Below are 24,236 nucleotides of genomic sequence, written 5' to 3'. Positions count from 1 at the left end.
CAAGGATCATAGCTTCCTTTGACAGATCTCTGAATGAAATGAGCATATTTGTATATTGTCAGAGCGAAGGATCCTTCAAGGTGTCACTTCATCTGTTTGAGAATCATTCTTTGTCAGAGATTTGGGTTCTTCTCAACAAAGTCAAGAGAAGTTCAGAATTGAATGAAGTTCTTCGAGAAAGGCTCAAAGAGTTTGCCAGCAGAGCTAGTCCTCAAGTGGTCAACAATCCTCATCAGGTAAGATTCTTTAAGTTTGACTGTCTTCAAATCTGCCAGCTCGATTCACAATCTCTTAAAGACTACTCAGCTAAGCATCTTGTCTGGATGGAACATCACTTAAGAGCTGCTAGATATTCATCCATGTTGAAAACTCAAGCAGCTGATCTGATTCAAGCTTATTGTGAAAAGAATATTAAAAGGTACGATCAGTTCAAGAATAAGCTAAAGTCAGTTGGAGTTCAACCAGTCAGACCAGCCAGCTTCACTTCTGAAAAGGATCGTGTCTTTGACAAGGAGTTGCTTGAAGATTTGGAAGAAGGTGAATTCAGAAGAGAAGACAACTGAATTCAATAAGCTCAAAACTTAATGTAATATGATTAGGGCTTTATGAATCAAGATAGACTAATGTAGTTATATGTTCAGTCTAGAGGAACATCTATCTTGTATTCACTTGTAAATTTCTTTTGGAATCTGGAAAATGTTAAATATAATCCAGAACTTTTCTGCTATTTACTTTGTATTACTGTTTATATCTTTTTCTTATTTGTTAGTTGAGTTATCCTCTAGGTATTTGTTGTTATTGTCTAACAAACAAATAGGGGGAGATTGAAAGGCATATGTCATACCCTATTTGTTTATTCGAGGATTTAACTCAACTCAAATAAGGATGTAACAAGTAAATAGTGGTTCTATCGTCAGAGAGATCTCTCAAAGTAACATATGTCAAAGGATTAAGTAATATTGTTCATCTACAGTCTTGAGGACTTGATTCACTGGAAGAAGCTCAAAAATTGATCATGCCTCAGTGATATAAATCAAGATTGTGGATTTAATCAAGTGACAGAGATCTCGTCAGGGTATCGATTAATTACAAGGATCTAGTCTGAAGAAAATCAAGGGTATCAAAGTCAAGGCATGAAGAAACGTCACGGAAGTTAGTCACTCATGAACCAGACAGTACATCGAGTGTCAACATTAAAGTGTGAAATTGATTCATAATTATCAGAAGATTTTCAGAAGAATGGTTGCTGTTCAAGAGTAGTTTTAATTCTCTATTAATTAATTAAGTCGTATAATTTAATTAAGAAAATAAATTATATCTGCAAAGATTAATTTATTGATTAACTGAATTAATTGATTAATTAATTCTGAATTAATATTATGTATTTCAGAATTGATTTTGAATTAATATTCTATATTAATTCAGCAAGACTATCTTTTGTATTAGCAAGACAATCGGTATGACAATCAATAGCCATACCGAAAGTCATGCCAGTTCATTTGATTGTCTTGCCGAAAGTCGTGCTAGTTCATTTGATTGTCTTGCCGAAAGTCTTTCTAGTTCAAATGAATTGTCTTGTCGAAAGTCTTTCTGGATCAAGTGGACTGTTTTGCTTACTTAACAACAGCAGCTGATTTTTCAACAGAGTGTGCATTGAATATCAAATACAGAAGAACACAGAACAAAAAGAAAACCTGCAAAGAACTTATTGCAAATTCTCAGATCATTTATTTCTAGTATTTATTGTTAAATCTAATCCACTAGAAATCCTTTTCTCGTTCTTGTGTAACTATCTAGTGGATCAAAATCCCTAGAACTTAATCTCAAATTGCAGTTAGCATTTGATCCTTTTATTACAAAAATAGAAAAAGTTCATGTCGAATTTATTCTAGATTTGGAATAATTTATTTGAGATTAATCCCTTGTAAACGATACCGTTGTTGTAACACCTTTCAAGTTTAATAATAGTTTTATTTAACTTGAATTTTGTTTCACTTTTTTATTCTGCATTTTATTCGATTAAACGGTATTGTTTGTATTCAACCCCCCTTTACAAATATATTGAGACCTAACAGCCTTCTTCATTCTGCTTGACTTGAAGGCCCAAAAAATAGCTAAGTTCCCCCATCATACTCATTTGATATCTTGACTGCGTTAGTTTGGCAAATTTTTTGCAAAGTCTGTCATTTGTAGAACCAAAAATGATATCATCAACATATATCTACACCAAAAGTAAGTCCTTTCCATGGTTGAGGTAGAACAGTGTTTTGTCAATAGTTCCTCTGTTAAATCCACTTTCCAGAAGAAACTGAGCTAAAGTCTCATACCATGCTCTTGGAGCTTGCTTAAGGCCATAAAGTGCTTTGTCTAGTTTATAGACATGATTAGGAAATTTTGAATCTACAAAACCTGGAGGTTGTTCAACATATACTTCCTCTTCCAATTCTCCATTGAGAAAAGCACTTTTCACATCCATTTGAAAGACAGTAAACTTTTTGTGAGCAGTATAAGGAAAAAATATCCTTATGGCTTCCAATCTAGCAACTGGTGCAAATGTTTCATCATAATCAATTCCCTCATGTTGTGAATATCCTTTTGCAACCAGCCTTGCTTTATTCCTTGTAATTATGCCATCACTATCAATTTTGTTTCTGAAAACCCACTTTGTACCAACAACAGATCTGTTCTTTGGTCTTGGCACTGAGGTCCAAACTTTGTTTCTTTCAAATTCATTTAACTCTTCCTGCATTGCTTGCACCCAATCAGCATCTTGAAGAGCTTCTTCCACTTTCTTTTATTCAGTCTGAGAAAGAAAAGAATTATAAAGACATTCATTTGATGTAGTTGTTCTAGTTCTGACACCTGCATTAGGATTTCCAATTATTAAGTCAGGTGTATGTGATTTAGTCCACTTCCTTTTAGATGGAAGGTTTTCTCTAGAACTGGATGCTCCCCCATGATCCATGCTATCTTCATCAACATTTTCTGATGCTCCCCCTGAAACTATGCTCTCTGAGTTGGATCCTTCAGAATTTGAGTTTTCAGACTTATCAGAACTTAGCTCATCAGAACTTGATGAATCAGAACTTGAAGAGCTAGTTATAGGTTCTGATGTTTCTTGAGATGTGGTTGTATCTTCAGTATGCCCCCTGCACATGTGCATTTTCCTTTGGTGTAGTCACCACAGTTTCAATAACATCAGAGTTTAATCCATCAGAGTTTGCAGTATCAGAATTTAGACTGTCAGGATTTAGACTGTTAGGATTTACAGTATCAGAAATTAAATCTTCATTTTCAAATCTCAGTTGATCATGATCATTGAAATCTTCAAGTCCAGTAATCTTCTTATCATCAAAGGAGACATTGATAGATTCCATGACAACCCTTGTTCTTAAATTGTAGACTCTGAAGGCTTTTGTGGAAAGTGGATATCCAACAAAAATTCCTTCATCAGCTTTTAAATCAAATTTGGATAGATGTTCAGAATGAGTCTTAAGAACAAAACACTTGCATCCAAATACATGAAAATACTTCATATTTGGCTTCTTTTTCTTCACCATCTCATATGGTGTCTTTCAATGCTTGTTAATGAGTGTTACATTCTGAGTGAAATAAACAGTCTGCACAGCTTCAGCCCAAAAATAGGTTGGTAGCTTTGCTTCATCAAGCATAGTTTGTGCATCTTCTATAAGAGTTCTATTCTTTCTTTCAACAACTCCATTTCGCTATGGAGTTCCAGGGGCAGAAATTTCCTGCTTGATTCCATGGTCTTTGCAAAACTCTTCCATGATCAAATTCTTGAACTCCGTGCCATTATCACTTCTTATGATCTTCACAGAATCTTTGACCAATTTATCCAGTTGATTGACATGATCAATCAAGATAGATGCAGTTTCACTTTTTGTGTGCAAGAAATACACCCATGTGTATCTGGTGAACTCATCCACTATGACCAAAGCATATTTCTTCTTTGCAATAGACATGACATTCACTATACCAAATTGATCAACATGTAGTAGGTGGTAAGGCTCAAGAATTGATGATTTAGTCTTGCTCTTGAATGAAGATTTTCTTTGTTTTGCCTTCTGACATGAATCACAAAGGCCATCAGGAGCAAATACTGATTTTGGCAGTTCTCTCACAAGATCTTTCTTGACTAGTTCATTTATATTGTTGAAATTTAAATGAGAGAGTTTCTTGTGCCAATTCCAGCTTTCTTCAATTGATGCTCTACTTAACAGACAGATTGCAGAACCATCAGTACTTGTTAAAAGCTTAGCTTCATAAATGTTACCATGCCTGTATCCTTTCAGAACAACTTTGCATGTAGATTTGCTTACAACTTCACAGTGTTCTTCAAAGAAATCCATATGATAACCTCTATCACAAATTTGACTAACACTGAGCAGATTATGTTTAAGTCCTGAGACCAGAGCTACTTTCTCAATGATGACATTCCCAAGATTGATACTGCCATATCCCAGTATTTTTCCAATGTTGCCATCTCCATAAGAAACACTTGGGCCAGCTTTCTCCACAAAGTCTGATAGCAGGGCTTTATTTCCAGTCATATGTCATGAGCATCCACTGTCCAAAAATAGGATGTTTTTCCTGTTGCCCTTTAACTCAGCAGCTTCAGAACTGCTATCAGCATTTGCCATGAAGGAATAGTTCTCCTCACTTTCAGAATCTGAAGTGTCTGTCCAGCTTTTTTTCTTTGTTACAAGAGCCTTGCCTTTGTCACTCTTCACTTTCTTGCAATCAGGAGATATGTGGCCTTTCTCACCACAGTTGTAGCATTTGACATTTGTGTAATCTCCTCTGTCAGACTTCCCTCATTTGCCTTCAGATTTTCTGAAACTCTTCTTATCAGAACTTGCACCTTTCACGGAAAACTTCTTTCCCTTCCTGAATTTTCTGTATGCAATCCTTGTGATTCCTTTCACCATAAGAGCACACAGCTTCATCATCTCTTCATCAGCATCCATCTCAGGCAAGCTTTCAGTTTCTGAGTCATCATCACTATCAGAACTTGATGACTCAGTATTTGACTTTGTGATGAGCGCTTTTCCCTTGCCTTTCCTTGAGGTAGCTGCTTTGGGGGATTCTTCCTCAGCCTTAAGAGCAACTGCCCTTGACTTTCATCCTTTCCTCTTGCTTCTTTGTTCCATCTCAAGTTCATGAGTTTTGAGCATCCCATAAATTTCATCAAAAGTTGTTTCTTCAAGATTATAGTTGTCTCTTATAATTGTGGCCTTCAAATCCCAACTTTCAGAAAGAGCTAACATGAATTTAAGGTTTGAATCTTTAAGATCATACTCCTTATCAACTAGTGACAAATCATTCAAGAGTTTGACGAATCTGTTATATAAATCAGTCAATGACTCATTAGGCTTTGAGTCAAAGTGTTCATACTCTTGAGTGAGTATAGTCTTCCTGTTCTTCTTAATCGAATCAGTTCCCTGGCATCTTGTCTCCAAGGAATCCCATATCTCCTTTGCAGTCTTGCAGTTAATTACCCTTTTTGACATTACATTATAAATGGCACTATGCAGCAAGTGTCGTACCTTAGCATCCTTAGCAATTGATGCGATATCTTCAGCAGTGTAGTCACTCTTCTCCTTTGATACAGACTTTGTTGCTTCACCTGCAACTGCAACAGCGAGTTTGGTTGGCTTGTGAGGTCCTTCATTGATTCTGTCAAGATATTCTGGATCTGTAGCTTCCAGAAACATAGTCATCCTCACCTTCCATATGGAGTATTCAGATGGTTTCAGTATGGGAACTCTAATAGCCTCATATCGACTATGGATTTGAGTCTTTGGAGGTTCTTCAGTTTTGGTGGGCTTGGTTGGAGTTTCTGCTTCAGACATGATTGTTTTTGGATCTTAAACTGTTTGTGTGTTAACAGATAGGCTCTTGATACCACTTGTTAGGTCACACAAACTGTAGAAGGGGGGTTGAATACAGTGTATAGCACAATCAAATCGAATTCAAAGAACACAAGTAACAGAAAACAAACATTATTAAACTCTGTTACAATGTGGAACTGTCTTCTCTCAGTGATGAACAAAATATCATGAGAGCTGCTAGGGTTACAATGAATATTATTCTCGATTATGATAACACTTATAGTGTAAACCCTATGTCTGTGTTTATATACTACACAGTTACAAGATAATCACTAACTGATATGGAATATAATTCTGCTTCCTAAAATATATCAATCATATATCTTTTCTTCCAAGTATTCTATTCTTCATAGAATTCCTTCTTCACGCATATCTCTTCTTGCGTTTGTCTTGATCTTCTTTCCTTTCAATCAGCCGCCTTCCTTATCTGAAAGTCTCCTTAAGTCCTGATATTATCTCCTGATAAATATCTCCTGAACCTTAAGTTCTGATAACTTAAGTTCTGACTTCAGTATAAGTGTTGATTTCCAGTTAAGTATTGATTTGTCATATTTAAGTAAGATCTGAAAACTAAACACAAATCATATTAGACATGACATTATCAAATATATCTAACATGAGTGCATTGTAAAACTCAAGGATTTTATTAGAGAACAACTATGATATGAAAAATTTAGCTAATTCTGTAAATTCAATTCTGAATGTAACTGCAAGATGTATCTCATATATAAAACATGTACTTTGTCAATATGCTAGTTTTTAAATTTTAGCTTGGGGTTAGTCTTTTTATCAGACATGAATTTGTGACAAGTAATCTTCTCAAAAATTGTGGGAGATTGTTGTGTAAGACATACTTGTACATAACAAGACTAAGTCACTTTAATAATCCTAAAAATTTCTTATATAATAATCTTATTGTATTTTGTATTTGTATTTCTTGAGTTTGTAAAAGTGTTAAGAAGATTAGACTGGATGATTTTTCTATGAACATCCATCAAGCTAAGGAATAAACTATAGAAGAAGATCAATCCTGATAATGCCTCAGAGAAGTGTAGAATCTTGGAATTTAATAATGTTGTTTTTGGAAAGAAGTTTTAAGTTGTTAGGAGTAATTGATGACATCAAGTAGAAATTATTAGAAGTTCACATCAGAACTTATATCAACGGATGATGATAATGTCAACGGATGATGATATCAACGGATAATGATATCAACAGATGATGATGTCAACCGATGATGTAATCAGTATTTATCACATCAGTTGATCTTTGATAAGGAAAAGGAAACATGAACTCAAGGCGGTGAAGGACTTTATCTCAGAAGCATTGTATTAGGTTTCCTTGTTGTTAATAGAATAGAATTCCTTATACATTGTGTAGATGTGCTCCATATAAAGCACATATTATTTTCATGCTATATGCATTGCGACATTGTTATATCTTTCACATAACCTAGCAGCTCTCAAGGATATTTGATCATCCTTTCGAGAGAGTACGTTTGTAATAAGTTTTTATCTGATAATATAAAAACTGTTGATTCGGTTGAAGCTTTGTCAAATTGATTGAATATACTGTATTCACCCCCCTCTACAGTTGATTAAGGGTCTAACAATTAGTATCAGAGCTTGCTGTTAACATACAAACAGTTTAAGATCTAAAAACTAATCTATAATGGGAGACAAACAAGAAGAAACACAGAATCCGAAGCCACCACCCCCAGCCACATCACAAAGCAGCAACATGAGTAGATGTGAAGCAATCAAGGTGCATATCCTAAAGATACATGAATATCCAATCTGGAAAGTCAGGATGGCCATGTGTTTGGAAGCCACAGATCCTGAAAATCTAAACATGATCCATGGTGGTCCTCATAAACCAATGAAGGTAGCTGTTTCGCTGGCAGGAGAACCAGAGAAGATGATAGACAAAGAAAGGAAGGAATATACTCCTGAAGATCTCTCATATATCATGAAGGATGCTAAGGTCAAACACATCTTGCATAACAGTCTTGATAGTGTTATGTCCAATAGAGTTATTGGATGTAAGATAGCGAAAGAGATATGGGATGCTTTAGAAGTAAAGTGGCAAGGTACAATCGCTATCAAGAAGAACAGGAGGACAGTACTTACATAAGAATATGAGCACTTTTACTCAATGGACAATGCGTCCTTAACTGAGATCTATGACAAATTTCAGAAGTTTTTGAATGACTTATCCCTTGTCAACAAAGAATATGATTTTGAGGACTTAAACTTGAAGTTCCTACTTGCTCTCCCTGAAAAGTGGGACTTTAAAGTCACCTCAATAAGGGATAACTATGAACTTGATGACACACCTCTAGATGAGATCTATGGAGTTCTGAAAACTCATGAACTAGAGATGGAGCAAAGAATCAAGAAGAAAGGATCTAAATCTAGACCAGTTGCACTCAAGGTTGAAGAGAAGCCAAATGAGAAAGCTAGGAGGAAAATCTACTCCAAAGGGGAAAGCCATGATTGCAAAGTCAGATACTGAATCATCAAATTTTGATGATGACTCTAATACTGATAATGAATCAGATACTGACAGTGATCATAACAACAATGAAGACATGGATCACATGGCTGCCCTACTGGTTAAAAGCTTCAAGAAGATGGTCTACAAGAAGTTCAAGAAAGGAAGAAGATTTTCCAGAAAAGGTTCCAGTTCCCCAAACTCTGATAAGGGAACAACAGAAGAAATACTGATTGGAAGGAATTTAGATCTGGAAAACCTGACAAGTCAAAAGAGAGATATTACAACTGTGATATAATTGGACACTTTGCAGCTGACTATAGAAAACCCAAAGCTAAGAAGAAATAAGCTTTGATCTCAAAGAAGAGAAACTGGGATGATTCATTAGATTCAAAAGATGAGATCAATTATGCTCTCATGGCAAATGTTGATGCTGAGGTCGACAATGCTGAATTAAAGGTACCTCAGACTATTCTTGCTTTTGATACTGATGATATCTATGAATTAAGATTATTCCTTAAAACTCTACATGTTAGTTATAAGGATCAAACCTTAAAGGATAATAGAATCAAGAGAGATAACTCTGAGTTAAAGAAAAGGAATAATCACCTAGAAATTGAGTTGCTTTCCATGCTAGAAATTCAGAAAGAAAGAAATAATGTTGTTTATGTTAAAGATAAATTGTTAGAAAAATATGCTTATCTAGAGAAGGAGTTAGCTAAAGAAAGAGAAGTCATTAAACTTTGGACTAACTCAGGAAATCCAACTCAGGAAATTTTAGAGAATGGATGTTGGGGATCAGGATTAGGATATTCTTCTAGATCTAATTCTGATAAGAAAAGTGGAAAAAAACTGAGAAAACATAACCAATAAAAACTGATAGCAAGGTCAAACTGAACAAGGTTCAGATAAAGACCATTAAGTTTAATCCAAGTGCTAATAATGTTAAGTCAATCCATGAGGAAGGTACAACCTCATCACCTAGATCAAACTTAATTACTGATAAGAGTGAACATGTTCACACAAATTCAGTAAATATTGGTTCAATGACTCAGAAACAGCTTAAGCAAAAGTTGAAGGACTTACACATGAAAGACAAGAGGAAAAGATCTAGGAAAAATAGGAATGACAAGGTAGGTAATTAATAAGAATGGAAATTATGTAACTCCTCCAAATGCACCTAGAAAGATCTGTTCAAACTGTGGTAGCACTAATCATCTTGCTAATTCTTGAAAGAAGAATAAAAAGATAAATACTATTCCTTCCAAATATGAGTTTAGGAATAGAACAGTTAGATATAAACCACAGAGTCCTTGTTTTCATTGTGGTAGTTTTGGGCACTCTATTTATACATATAAAGAGTATCACAGTTTGTATTATGATTACTATAAACTGAAACCCTCTTTAGTGATAAGTGGAATTTATATCCACTTGGAACGCTTCATATCGGCTTAATTTGGTGTCTTGGACTCAAGTATGTGGTGTTTTTAATATGTTTTTGGTATTAAGTCATTACAGGGCATTAGTCAGAAGGAAGAAAGGAGTTTTTCAATGATTTTATGCTAATAAGAGGTCAGGAATGGAGTTTCGGAAGATCGCACGAAGAAAGGAGCGTGAAACAAAAAAAAATCAGAGTTTATGTCAGAAGGCAGGCGCGCCCATGCCAGAAGCGGGGCGGCCGCGCCAGGAGATCCGGTAAGGCAGCGCGCCCGCGCTAGTGTGTTTTTGCAGAATCCTGTTCTATTACGATTCTGATTGTCTGAGAGTCCAGGTTCACTTGGGGCTTATATATAAAGATAAAAAGACGTTTTTATCAACAAGGAATCCAGGGAGAACATTACGAAGACCTAGAGCACACGAGATGGCTAAGGAGAAGAAGATTTAGTTTCATACTTTTCTATTCTTCGATTTAGGCGATACTTTTGGAAGCTTGTTTTTCCTTTGTTCTAAACCCTGGTACTTTTATATTCTATCATAATATTCAGAACTTATTTAGTATCATGTTTTTACTAGAACCCATAGTGACGATATGTTCGATCATGAACTAATTATTGTCATGGAGTTCTAGCAGATTTACTTATGGATTGCAATAGTTGATTATTCTAAATCTTTAGTGTATGGTGATTTATGATTTCCTAGTTTGGTTGTGCTTATTCGTCTTTGATGCGTAGCTAACATCTAAGATTGTTTGTTAATCTCTATTGAAGTGACGGTAAATATAGAGGTTTAGAACTTGCCATGCTATCATAGGTTTATGTATGAATTGACATGCATAATTTGTAGTGTAATTTTAACCATCTTACATACCCTATATAATCATAATAGATAACCTGCTCTTCAACCGTTATGTTTTAAAATTCTATAGACATATAGGGTCTAAGCATAATTGGTGTCTACATAACTTCTATCTTGATTATGGATGCTTAGTAGTAGGGTATACATATATCGAAAGATAGCGTATACTAGTTTAGTATTATTTGATTAGTTAACATCACCATCGCATACTATTGATAAAGACATAAACTTTGAATGAAGTACTTAATGAAGTTAGAATCCCATGTTTTATTTCATATAAGTAAATCACTTTTAATCACTTAGTTAATGCATGCTAGTATAATCTCTTAAGGTATTTAATCAAATCAAACTTGTTACTTGTCTTAGCTGTGAATGATAATCATACATTGTTGCATAAGTGCATAATCTGAACTTAACCTAAACCAATCCCTGTGGGAATGAACTTGACTTATATCTTATACTACTTGTGATCATGTACGCTTGCATATATTTTTGCGTGTATTTTAGTGTGAACAAGTTCTTGGCACCGCTTCCGGGGACCGATGTTAAATTTTAGTTCATGTGCTTGACATCAGTGGTCATTAAAGTTTACTGACTCCGACTATTTTACTTATAAGGTTACATTGTTGTGTTTCAGGTACTCTAGAGAGCGTGTATGCAAACATGGTCTCAATCTCATAAGGAAATAATTGAAGAAGATAAAGTAGTTGAAGAAGTGGAAGAAGAAGTTTTTGAAGAAGTTGAGAAAGTTGAAGAAGAAGTGATCATTATAATGGGAGAACCAGCAGCACCAACGAAAGCGTTGATGGATTTTTATCAACCAAAGATCAATGACATTCAATCTAGTATTTTCAGGCCAGCTATCGCATCTAATACCTTTGAGATCAAGCCTGGCACGATTCAGATGGTATAAAATTCAGTCCAGTTTGGGGGTGCTCCGATGGAAGATCCCAATATGCATATTAGGGATTTCATCGAGATCTGTGACACCTTCAAGTTCAATAATATTTTTGAAGATGCGGTGAAATTGAGACTATTCCCAATCTCTCTGAGGGATAAAGCTAAGAGCTGGTTACACTCTCTACCAGATGGTTCTATTGCTACTTGGGAGGATCTTGCTCAGAATTTCCTTACTAAATTCTTCCATATGGCAAAGACAACTGCAATCAGGAGTGCTCTTACTGAATTCATGCAGCAATCGGGAGAATCTTTATGTGAAGCTTGGGAGCGCTATAAGGAGATGCTTAGAAAGTGTCCTCAACATGAAATGCCTGACTGAATGGTGATCAATTGCTTTTATATTGGTTTGGGAGCATAGTCAAGACCTATGCTCGATGCAGCATCAGGTGGAGCTTTATGGGCTAAGAGCTATGAGGAAGTTTATGATCTGATTTAGATGATGGCTGTGAATGAATATCAGAATCCAACTCAGAGGCTACCACATGGCAAGTTAGCAGGAATTCTAGAGGTGGATACAGCTACAGCTATCGCTGCTCTACTAAAGCTGTTGACTATGAAGGTCGATTCTCTGACCAACTATGGTGTTCAACCAATAATGAGTATTTGTGTGTTTTATGCAGGATCGCATGCGACGGAGTATTGTGCTATATCTAGTGAATCAGCTCAGTTCGTGAGCAACTTTTAAGAGGTCGCAGCAACTATTATGGATAAAAACTTAGGGTATATTTAATGCTAGGGTTCGTGAGCTTGGAGGCTCGATTTGACTGCTCTTGTATTTCGTGACTCAATCTGCCTTAATAAGATGCCTATGTACCTTATTGTATGCCAAGGATCAAGTCAAAAAATGTAGTTCTAATTTGTGGGGTGAGACCCCTTATATAGGCATGGGATGCCTTCAAATTAGGTTAGGGTTAGGAGACTTGGTGGACAAGTCTCAAAATTAGGATGGACTTTAGAGTCCTATAATACAGGAAGTTGATTCCTTATCCTATGGGATTTCTTGGAGGCCAATCTCCAAGGAATTGTATCATAATTAGACCTTAATGATCAGCTGATTTATCCCCTATTAATTAATTACAAAATTAATTAATATTCAAGGCTACTAGGCCTTCTTTGTTCCATCAGGCCTGATCAATGTGTTAACCTTCTTGGGCCTGATTAATGTGTTAACCTTCTTGGTTTAAATGTCATGCATATGGCCTTCTTTAATGGGCCTTGCAGTCCTAGATATAATTAATGCAATATTAATGATGTAATTAAGGTTTATTTTATCCCCTATCATTTGCCCCCAGCTTCTGGGAAATCGTAAAAGATTTCGTAGAAGTTAAGTTTATTTGCTCCCTTTCAGGGTATCATTTCTTGCGTAAAGTGTGGAGCGACCTACACATTTACAACGATTTGCCTTGTACGTGGCTTCAGGGTTGTTTTGGAACCTCTCTATTACTTTTCTTACCTTATTCCTATTATTTAGGAATTTTCTAGTATTTTTCCATAATTTACATGAATTTTCCCTTAATTTCTGGGATCTTTCTCTAATTTTCAAGAATTTTTCCTTAATTTCTAGGATTTTTCCTTAATTTCTAGGATTTTTCCTTATTTTTCAGGAGTTATCCCTAATTTCTAGGATTTTTCCTTAATTTTTAGGAATTATCCTTAATTTCCAGGAATTTTTAAGGAATTTCCTTAATTTCCTTTCCTTTTTCTTTTTTTTTTTCAATACATAATTTTGACGAGGAATCTGTTCGACCAGGATCCTGGTCGAATTAGGCTCCCCAAAACTCTGGTCGACACATCCTTCGGTCAGGATGGTTCGATTAGGATCCTGCCCGAATTCGGTTAGGATTTTGACCCTGGTTTACTGTTCTGACCGAATTAAGTCCCCATGTTTCCTGGTCATGCTTAATTTCGACCAGAGTTATTCGGCCAGAATATTGACCGAATTTCCGTCAGGATTTATTTGCTAAATTAGTTTTTGACATATTTATGACCCAGTATTTTTTGCTCGTGGAGTTTTCGATCAAAAACCTTCGATCATAATTCTTGATCGAATTTTTGGTCAAAGCCTAGTATTTATCCCTTTTTATGACCGAATTAAGGACCGTTATTTTATGATCAAAAGTATTTTCGAGCAAATGTTGTCGACCAGGAATTATATCAGAATTCTGACCGAATTTAGGTCAGGATGTAATTCTTGACTTTGCCAGACCTTCAATCCTCGGGCCTTCCGTTGGGCTTTTTTTTATCATGAGCCTTTCCTTGGGCCCAATTGTGGCACCCTCCAAACCCGGGTCAAAAGTTTGGGGGTCCACAACACAAACATAATTTATCAACCTGTATATGAAATATTAATTGCAATGACCCTACTCTATGTAACAATGGATCACAACAGGTTTTAGTATGAAAATAAGCCACAACCTGAATTTTTATTACAACATACCAAATCCCAACTAATTTAACTCACAACTGATTATAAAATTATTCTTACAATCTTACAATCTCACTACCGCCATAAGCTCCTGCTAGCTCGATCCAACTCAATCTGGAATCCTAGCTCGTACATTGAACTGGGAAACTTCACCATCAACCGCATCCTTCTTAACTATAGAGTACATAAAAATATCCGCAAGAGTGAGCTAACTAGCTCAGCAAGTCATAATAGCGATAACTGAGGTTAAACAATGATCAAGGGATGTAATTCAGATGAATCAAGTTTCTTTTTAACTAATCATTAGAATTGGATATTCATTTTAAGTTTTAAAAACCAAGGTTAGGCTGCTGATCAGTCACGACTAACCCCGAGCAAGCACACATCACTGCTCTAATTACTGGATCCAAGGCACACATTGGCCTAACTTGACCATTGGTATGGTCTGACCATGAATCTGGTCCACATATATAAAAACTATCCAATCCTAAAGCAGTTCAATATGATAAACAATATAATTCGATCAAACAAGATCATAATCAATGATGGTTAAACACTTGAAAAAAAACGTAAGGAAATTCATGGATATCTCAAGGGTATATCAGGGTATGTATAAGAAACGGTTTTCAGTTTGCACAAGGGTCAGGTATTAGACCAGTAATGATTTTTCAGGATATGGTTCTTTGATGTTATAAGGAATGATTGGAGTATAAAAGTTTCTGTGTTTTCAAACTATTCTCTTCCAGTGTTTGGTGTTTGGTAGTTATACCTTTGGGGAGTAGTATTATATTTGTATGGTTTGGTGTCTGAGGATCAACAAAGGACGGTTTACAAAGAATAAGGCCTATGGCTCAAGATCAAGAAAATCTGGGTTTAAGGGTAAGTAGTTTAAAGCACATGCATTATAAAATAGGAGTTATGTTTAATGATAACAATATGTTATGAAACAGTTCAAAAACATTGGTAATATATCTTGAAGAAAAGTTCAGAAATACTTGCCTTATAAGGTTTTACAACTATTACTGATCAACTCTGAGCCCACTCTACTGCTCAGGCTCTAACGTCCAACCACTACATCCCATTGGATTCAACTTCGACACTCAGGTCTTTCTGTTGAAACTCTACTGAGCTCGTAGACTAACCACTAGGTTATCTTTAGTCCATTGTCCACTTTCAAGTTCCTGACTATAACCTATAGGGTCGAAATACCCTACGTTAGACGTCTAGGTATGCTTGACATATCCTCGATACCAATTTTATCCAACGATATTCAAACCCAATTCGTAATTATGTATATTATAATAACACACACAACAAGTAGGGTTCACAATCTCAAAAATCGGTTCGGTGTTCGTTTTCGAAAAAAATACATATACTCTTTATTTTACGGAATCAGGGTTATCGATTTGGCAAAATATTTCATCACATTGTACAACCAAGTTTCGTATAAAACACACAGATATATATATATAGTCTCTCGACATCCCGATATTCATCAGATACATTCCCGTATTTACGTAAATCAGTTTCCCGGAAATCGTGCAGCGTCTCCTTTATTTATTGTACTACACGTCAAAACATCAATCGACGTCAATTCAACAACACTCCAATTTAAAACACGACAACCAATCACGACTCGCAAATTCCAATCACCGATACAATTTAGTTATTAATTATTATTATTCACATGTTTATATTTTTTTTATTCATAGGACTCAGAAATGATTCATCACTGTCCACCGTCGGCTCGCCGAGGCTCATCGCCGACGGCGGTGAAACCTGTCGGTGCCCGAATAATTCAGGTGTCCAGACCGATTTCTCCGATTATTTCAATAGTTTTTCGTACCAAATAATTATTTTATTTCACGAAACCAATCAATAATTCCTGCATAATTAATAAAAATGATAACATCAGATATAATCAAAGACACACAGTACAAACACATTCCCGCACACACGCACACACACAATACACACACACACTCAACACACACTGCACACACAATTTACACCAAGTATACACATATAAGCACATTTATAAATGCACATATGTTAACGAACGGGGCTGAATCGGAGTATTCACCATAAACAATCGGAAAACCAGGATGGCGACGAGGAATCACCAGAAACAGGAGCAATCGAAGAAAGGAAAGAACAGGGGAGTCACCAAGCTACTCGGCGGCAACTCGCCGGAACCCAACCGGAGAACCTCAATAGAGAAACCACGGGCGGAAGAGAAAGAAAGAAAAGAGGGATAAGAGAGATGATAGAGAGAGAAGGACGAGAGAAACGAGAGAGATTAGTGAGATTAAGCCGAATTGAAAACACAGAAATAAGAGAGTTGTATCTGTTTGTTGTTTTTTTTAACACTCCTGGTGCTTACACATGTCCGGGAGGATTGTAAAAATTAGACACGTAGCAAGTTAATTGATATGATCCTCTTGTTGCCCCGTTTTTGATTCGTTTTCCCCAATTTAACACATAAAGGTGCGATTAAATAAAAACCCGTAAAATTGCGAAAATAGTTTTAAAATATTACAAATAATTCATAGTTATTAAAAATAAAAAAAAATTCGTAATTTTTTAAAGTATATTTGAAACGTAACTCATATCCGCAGTTAACAATTAATGATCCGAGCTATACCTAAAACAATTTCAGAAAATCACGGAAATAAATTTAAAATGTTAGAAATATCCCGAAGTTTATAAAAATATAATTTTCACAATTTTAGAATAATTTTCGAAGTGCACCTTATACCCGCTTTTTAATAATTAAACGAAACAACGCGCGGGTGAAATTAATCCCGAAAATTTCCAAAATAATTTTAAAATTCTCAGAATATTATAAACTTAGAAAAATATAAATTTTGTGATTTTTGAGAAGCTCTGGAATTAAATACGAATTTTACGAGTAAAAGAAATCAGAAAATCATTTAAAGTTAAATAATCAATAAAATATTGATTTCCCAATTTTATAAAATCCTAAAAATAATTATTAAAATTATAAAATCATAAAAACAATTTTAGAGACACTTCAAATATTTATACAAATAAAGTTGCATTAAATCCACTTTAAAAGTGGAACAATTCAATGCAATTCCTTAATTAATCACGCGAAATACCCGGTACATCGTAAATCGCACCTAGATAAAAATCAAACAACACATACCGGTCAAAACCAATACACATACTTTATTTAATAATTTCCATAATAATCACGTATTTAAATACTTCAAAAATACACGGGTCGTTATATCCTCTCCCCCTTAAAAAGATTCTGTCCTCAGAATCTGGTCTAATTACACAAGTGAGGATAGTTGTCAAGCATATCTGAGTCTAGTTTCCAAGTAGACTCTCCTACTCGAGGATTTCGAACGTACTTACTATAGATATACACTCATTTCCAATGACTCGCCTTTAACGATCAAGAGTTTGGGTTGATCACTCTATGCAAAACAAACTTGGACAAGAGCCCCATTGGCTCCTAATCAATCACTTAATTTAAATCAGATACTTATCGTTTTTAACTATAACAGGTCAAGCACACTATATATACACACTGTTGTGATGGTAACATCAACTCATGAACAATTTTATCTACATTTATTAATACCTTGAATGGTTTACTAATTTTAGGACTTAACCTGTCTCTTCTACTTAGACTTATCTAGTCTCTTTCAAGATGAAACTTGTACTAACACTACTGGTCCTATTTCTATACTCATATTCTTTCTCGATACAATTTCGCCTTCTTTCTTTGTCTACTCCGAGCTGCTTCAATCAATATCACTACGCTCTTGGTGTGCTGAATTACTTAGAATTTGACAACTTTCTTTTTCCCACTTTATCTTAATAAAAATGGGGACCTACACCTGCGTTCACATGAAACTTGGTGAAGTGGCATTCCAAAGCTAACATCGATGATAAATGATCATTCCAGTATTTCCTTAAAGCTCAACCTCTCAACATATATTATATTTCCTGAATCACTTTTGTACTTCGACTCTCCGTTTAAGGATGGTAGGCGGTGCTCGTTTTCAACTTGGTTTCCAAACATTTAAACATCTCTTACTCTTTTTCATTAGTTAAGGCTGAAAAGTAATCTCATATATTCACGTATTATCACCTTTAAGTATTTGAACTTCAGATTCCACTCTTTCCAATTCGTTTATTAACTCCTCGGTGGTCTTAATTACATCTAATCCTTTCTGTTGGCATAAGGCATCTGATATCATACGGCTTTGCTTAGGTAGTTATAAATGGATTAATTCAGAATCTTTTGTTAACCTTAGTCAAAATTCTATTCTTGAAGACTCAACGTATAGTTGCTTTCCTTCTGATCCTTGGAGAAAAATTCTTGGGCATTCCATGCAAACTTTCTTATTCTTTGTGTAGCTGAGGATGTTATCAATAAATACAATTTGCTTATCCAGGTATTCCTTATACAACATGTTACTTAATTCCTTATAGAAAACTGATACACTTGTTATTTCACATAATATCATCAGAGCTTGCAATGCTCATAACTCATTCTATTCGTAATCGTTGATATGTTCTCAGGTCGGATCTTAAGTTAATCCCCGCAACATAACACACTTCCTGAATTAGGTCTTGTAAGTAATTAATTCTTTATAGGGGTCACTTATTCTTATTTGTTATTTTATTAAACTCCCGCTAATCAGTACACAATCTCATAATTTTATCCTTTTTCTCCAACAACCTCACTGGTACATTTTACGATTTGCTTTTTGTAAAACCATACCTTGGTCTGTCTTGGTTACTAGGCTTCCGATACTTCGCTTTAATTCTTTGGCATGTCTAACACTTCCCAATCTATTTTAAAATCCACTTCTTATACCCGGTTATCACTATTTTTCTTTAAATTTCCATATATCTTGGCGTCTCTTCAATAATTAAATACTTAATATTGTTAATTCCATGTGGGATCTTATTTCTTAATTCTTCTACTTGTAGCATCCAAGTGCTGGAAGAAAATCTGGAGATATCGTGATCGTCCTCCTGGGCGCATAAATTTCCTTTTTCTAACTACTAACATCGTGATCCATTATCTTCTCTTGACATCTTATCTTTCCCTTCACAACTTCAACTAAAAGGTCACACTATCCATCTTTCTCCCTTTTGGATTATGAACTTTAGCTTCCATTTCCAACTTCCAGAATCCTATAGTTAATTCTTCTGGTGTAGTCTCTATGTTCGTTCTCCCCTTTTTTTTATCGCTTGCCACTACATTTGTTTTCCTCGTGAATACTTACTTCAAACTCTTATGGTCCGTAGATCTTACACCTTTCTCCATACATATCATGTCTCCCCATTTTTCAAAACAAATATTATTACTGTTAGCCCCAATGATGAGTAGGATACTTCTGCTCATAAGATTTCGGTTGTCTGGGTGCATATACAATAACTTTATTGTGCTGTATCATCACATATCCTACTCCCTTATGAGAAGCATCACTATAACTACCAAATCTCCTTGATACTTTCAAAATGATAAAGCAAGTGCTGTAACCATTCTTTCACTTAACTCTGTAAAACTTTCTTTACCCTTCTCTACTTCGTATAAACTTCTTGCTTTTCCTGGTCAGCTTCGTCCAAGATATTGCAACTTCCAAGAAATCTTGCACCAATTTTCGATAGTAACCGGCCTATGATAAAACTTCTTACTTTTGTTGGTGTTTCTGGTCTCTTTTCATTCATAGTAACTTTAATTTGTACTGAATCTCTCTTGGTCTTCTCCACATTGACTATTTATACTAAGAACTATACTTCATACAACTTCTTTCTTCTCCAACTTCTCAGTTATCATTAAATGCATGGTCCTCCGTTAACTTTAAGTTTTACGCTACAGCTTATCCAGATATTCCTTAAAGATTTTTGTCCATCGAGTTCAAATATTATGGGTATATTGGTTAATCCAAATGACAATAGGGAAACAGTACTTAGTTCTGAAAAATTATCTTTGATATATCCATAGGTTTAATCGTCAATTGGTGAAATACCAAATCTTAAATCGATCTTACAAAAGTACTTTTCTTCCTTCGTCTAATCAAACAAATCATTGGTTCAAGGTAACAGATACTTGCTCTTGATAGTAAACTTGTTAAGCTTTCGGTAGTCGACGCATAACCTCATACTTCCATCTTTTTTATTAGTAATTAATACCGGTGCACCTTATGGGGTACACTAGGTCTAATCGCTCCTTCTTCTAACGTTTCTTACATCTGCTTTGCTAATTTCCTCCATGTAACTAGTGCCATTTTTTGTAAGGCCTTGGTCACTGGCTTCGTCTCAGGTGCAACGTCAATCGCGAGCTTCATTTCTCTATCTGGAGGAAATGTTGATAACTTATCTGGAAACATATCTTCAAACTCTTTAATTGCTATAAAATCTTCAATTTTGTTTGCCTCTAACTTTTATTTATCTCATAATTACCATAATACTCACATCTTGATCATCGTAATCATCATTAATCAATTCTTTACCTTCCTTTTTCCTTTATGCCTAATCATATTCTCATTTAACGTCTTCAAAACTATCTATTCATCATGACTGTTCGTTTGGGCATCATGCTTCCATAGTTAATCCATTTTTTTAGAATAATGTCAAATCCTCTTATCTCAAATGATATCAATTCTTCATAGCTTATTTCCAGAAACCTCAATTCCACCATTAGTACTTACTTATTTAACAACTACACATTCTTGACTTGCTTATCCTTTTAACCATAATCTCATCAATTCAACAAGGTAATTTATCTTATTAACAAAACCTTGAGAGATAAACAATTAAGTTTCTCTCACATCTTTTAATACTTTAACGCATAAGGTACTTACCATCGTCATCCATGTTGTCACGTCCATAATTTGAACAACATATTTCACAGGAAAGTCGCATATTCTCGTTCTCGAAGACGTATCCTAATTGGAGTAGATTCCCTTGATTCTTAGTGCATCCCTAACAGGGTTAGTGATTTGCAATTCTCGCCATATGCCCTTATTTGCTTTCCATGCGTGAGAGGTAGATGGAACTTTGCCCGCTTGGTCCATAATTTGTTGATTTATGTTTGAAAAACTCTTACAAAGAACGACAGTACAACGAAGCAACTAGAAGGATTCACAATTCAACAAAATTTAGAGTTGGAAAGAAAGAAGAAACAAGGATTTGAATATGAATGAGACAACCACATTGGTACTTAAGATGGCCAGTCTTTCATACCATTTGGCATACATCACATGATTAGGTGGCGTCCCACCCGACTCTTCGTCATTCCGACAAAGTGTCTCACCACAACACTGTTTGTCCCAATCAGAAAGCAAAATTTGAGGAAACAATTAAATTTGAAAGGAATGCAATATCCTCCTTTTCGATATCATAGCAAAGAGTTTATTTAAGAAAAGAAGTTCATACATTTTTAGGAATTGAATAGGAATATATGATGTAATATTGAAGGCAAGAACGATACCATTGGTCACCATCCACATTTCATTTGTATTCATCTTTCGAGCTCGTTCGATCATATCCCAATTGCATCATATAACAACTTTAGAAAGTCTGCTGAAATGTCTTCGCAAACCAAACATTATAATGAATTCTTACTTGCTAAGTTTTGCGTCTTTAACATCGCACTTACACTTATAATACCTTAATAATTCGATCATAATGGCGTTCCTACCAGGTAACTTCAAGATTCCTCTTTTAATTTAGAATAACCACGTACCATTTGACATAACGATCCTTTTGTTAATAATATTCTGCTTTTAGAGAGGTCTGGAAATCTTCCCAATCTTCTTCGATCACGCTCCGGCTTCTGTTAAATCAATGAATTCTTCGAACTCTGATAGTCCTAGTAATTGAATGTATAGTTACTCTGCACACTGATTCTGTTGTAAATTTTTATCAAACAATACTTGCACTTTACAGATAGGAATAATCAACTTCTTCATAATCATAGGTTACTTCGTTCTCGAAATTAGCAATACTAAGTCTGAAACAGCATCCTTCCAAGTAATTCGGGCTTTCTAACAAACAAGAAACTCAAATAGTAACTTGACTACCAATGTTTAAAAATCATTTTATTCGAAAAGGCTTTTAGAAATTTGTAAAGGAAAATCTTTTTTGAAAACTTGTTTAAAAAGTTTGGAAAATCACAAACCTGGTTGTCCTTACTATATGAGTTGGTTGTTGTCCTTCCGACCTATAACAAGGTACCAAATTAATGGAACGATCATATAAAGGTCCATTCACTTCAATCTACTTTTGCTTCTTCATCGTGTACACTTACCTTCCTTAATCGACAAAACTTCAATTGTTGTCGCACATTATCTTATTCGTAGTTTCACATCAAGGCTCCCATACTGGTAATACTCCCAATATTATCGTTGCAGTAGTTAAGTAGAACAGGCTATCCAATAGTCAACAAGTCTATTTCATAGAACAAAGTTTGCTCGTATCACATCACATCACTACTTTACATATCGCATTTATCATAGCACCATCATTTAATTCCACCAAAAATTCAAGATTTATACCTTTCTCTCTAACTCTTTCAAAATTCAGCTAATTCATCCCATAATTATTCACGGGTGGCTTAGTCACTAATGACTTCTTTTAACCCGATAACAGCTATCCTCTGAAACACTTAAATCTTCTCTCTAAACTTCTTCTCACCTTTATTTATATCTCAAGCGCTCCCCATTTACTGTAACTCTCGAATCCATCCTCGTAGGTACAATCGCTTCATAGGACAAGTTCTAAACTGGGGGTATAGAACAGGATGTAGGGTAAACTAAAGAGATACACTCACAGCCGAATGTCCAGTGAAACAAAAATAAACAGATGGAGGTTCTTGAATAGGTAATCTCATATCAAGAGGTGGAAAAGTAGCATAGAATAGCTTGAAGAAGTGCAATCGTTATAACAGAAGGTAGTGCCATTAATACTGGTGGAGGAACAAGGTGCAAATCAAATCTGAGAGAAGATGACGATCCTCGAACGGAAAGCTCCAAACGATCAAATGACATCGGGAAATCAGGATCTGCCATTGCCGTTGTCTGGAAATCACGTCGCAAGCTGAGAATCCTGAATCGCAATACGAACTGTGTCGGAGACCTACTATACCATCGCACTCAACCTCATAACGTCTTATCTTTCTCTTTCCTATTCCTAATCCTAACCCTCTACCCAATCCAGACAATCTAGGCTTGTTTCAGTGACTTATAACCTGTAGCTCTGATACCAACCTGTGGCGCCCTCCAAACCCGGGTCAGAAGTTTGGGGGTCCACAACACAAACACAATATATCAACATGTATATGAAATATTAATTGCAATGACCCTGCTCTATGTAATTATAGATCACAACAGGTTTAAGTATGAAAACAAGCCACAACCTGAATTTTTATTACAACGTACCAAATCCCAACTAATTTAACTCACAACTGATAATAAAATTATTCTTACAATCTTACAACCTCACTACCGCCATAAGCTCCTGCTAGCTCGATCCAACTCAATCTGGAATCCTAGCTCGTACATTGAACTGGGAAACCTCACCATCAACCGCATCCTTCTTAACTGTAGAGTACATAAAAATATCCGCAAGAGTGAGCTAACTAGCTCAGCAAGTCATAATAGCGATAACTGAGGTTAAACAATGATCAAGGTATGTAATTCAGATGAATCAAGTTTCTTTTTAACTAATCATTAGAATTGGATATTCATTTTAAGTTTTAAAAACCAAGGTTAGGCTGCTGATCAGTCACGCACTAACCCCGAGCAAGCACACAACACTGCTCTAATTACTGGATCCAAGGCACACATTGGCCTAACTTGACCATTTGTATGGTCTGACCACGAATTTGGTCCACATATATAAAAACTATCCAATCCTAAAGCAGTTCAATATGATAAATAATATAATTCGATCAAACAAGATCATAATCAATGATGGTTAAACACTTGAAAAAAAAATGTAAGGAAATTCATGGATATCTCAAGGGTATATCAGGGTATGTATAAGAAACGGTTTTCAGTTTGCACAAGGGTCAGGTATTAGACCAGTAATGATTTTTCAGGATATGGTTCTTTGATGTTATAAGGAATGATTGGAGTATAAAAGTTTCTGTGTTTTCA

The 24,236-nt window shown here is 35.3% G+C and overlaps 1 non-coding gene across 1 annotated transcript; it reads right to left on the bottom strand.

Annotated features, from left to right (window-relative positions):
- Positions 1 to 11,862: 11,862 nt before the first annotated feature.
- LOC141716425 (small nucleolar RNA R71) lies at positions 11,863 to 11,969 on the bottom strand. Its single transcript, XR_012573136.1, has one exon. It is a non-coding gene; the product is annotated as a small nucleolar RNA R71 (small nucleolar RNA).
- Between the last annotated feature and the right edge of the window lie 12,267 nt (positions 11,970 to 24,236).

This window comes from Apium graveolens, chromosome 3 (genome assembly GCF_009905375.1).
Source record: "Apium graveolens cultivar Ventura chromosome 3, ASM990537v1, whole genome shotgun sequence".
In the NCBI taxonomy this organism is placed as follows: Eukaryota; Viridiplantae; Streptophyta; class Magnoliopsida; order Apiales; family Apiaceae; genus Apium; species Apium graveolens.
Note: the sequence above shows the minus strand (reverse complement) of the source record. Positions and strands in the feature narration are given on the sequence as shown.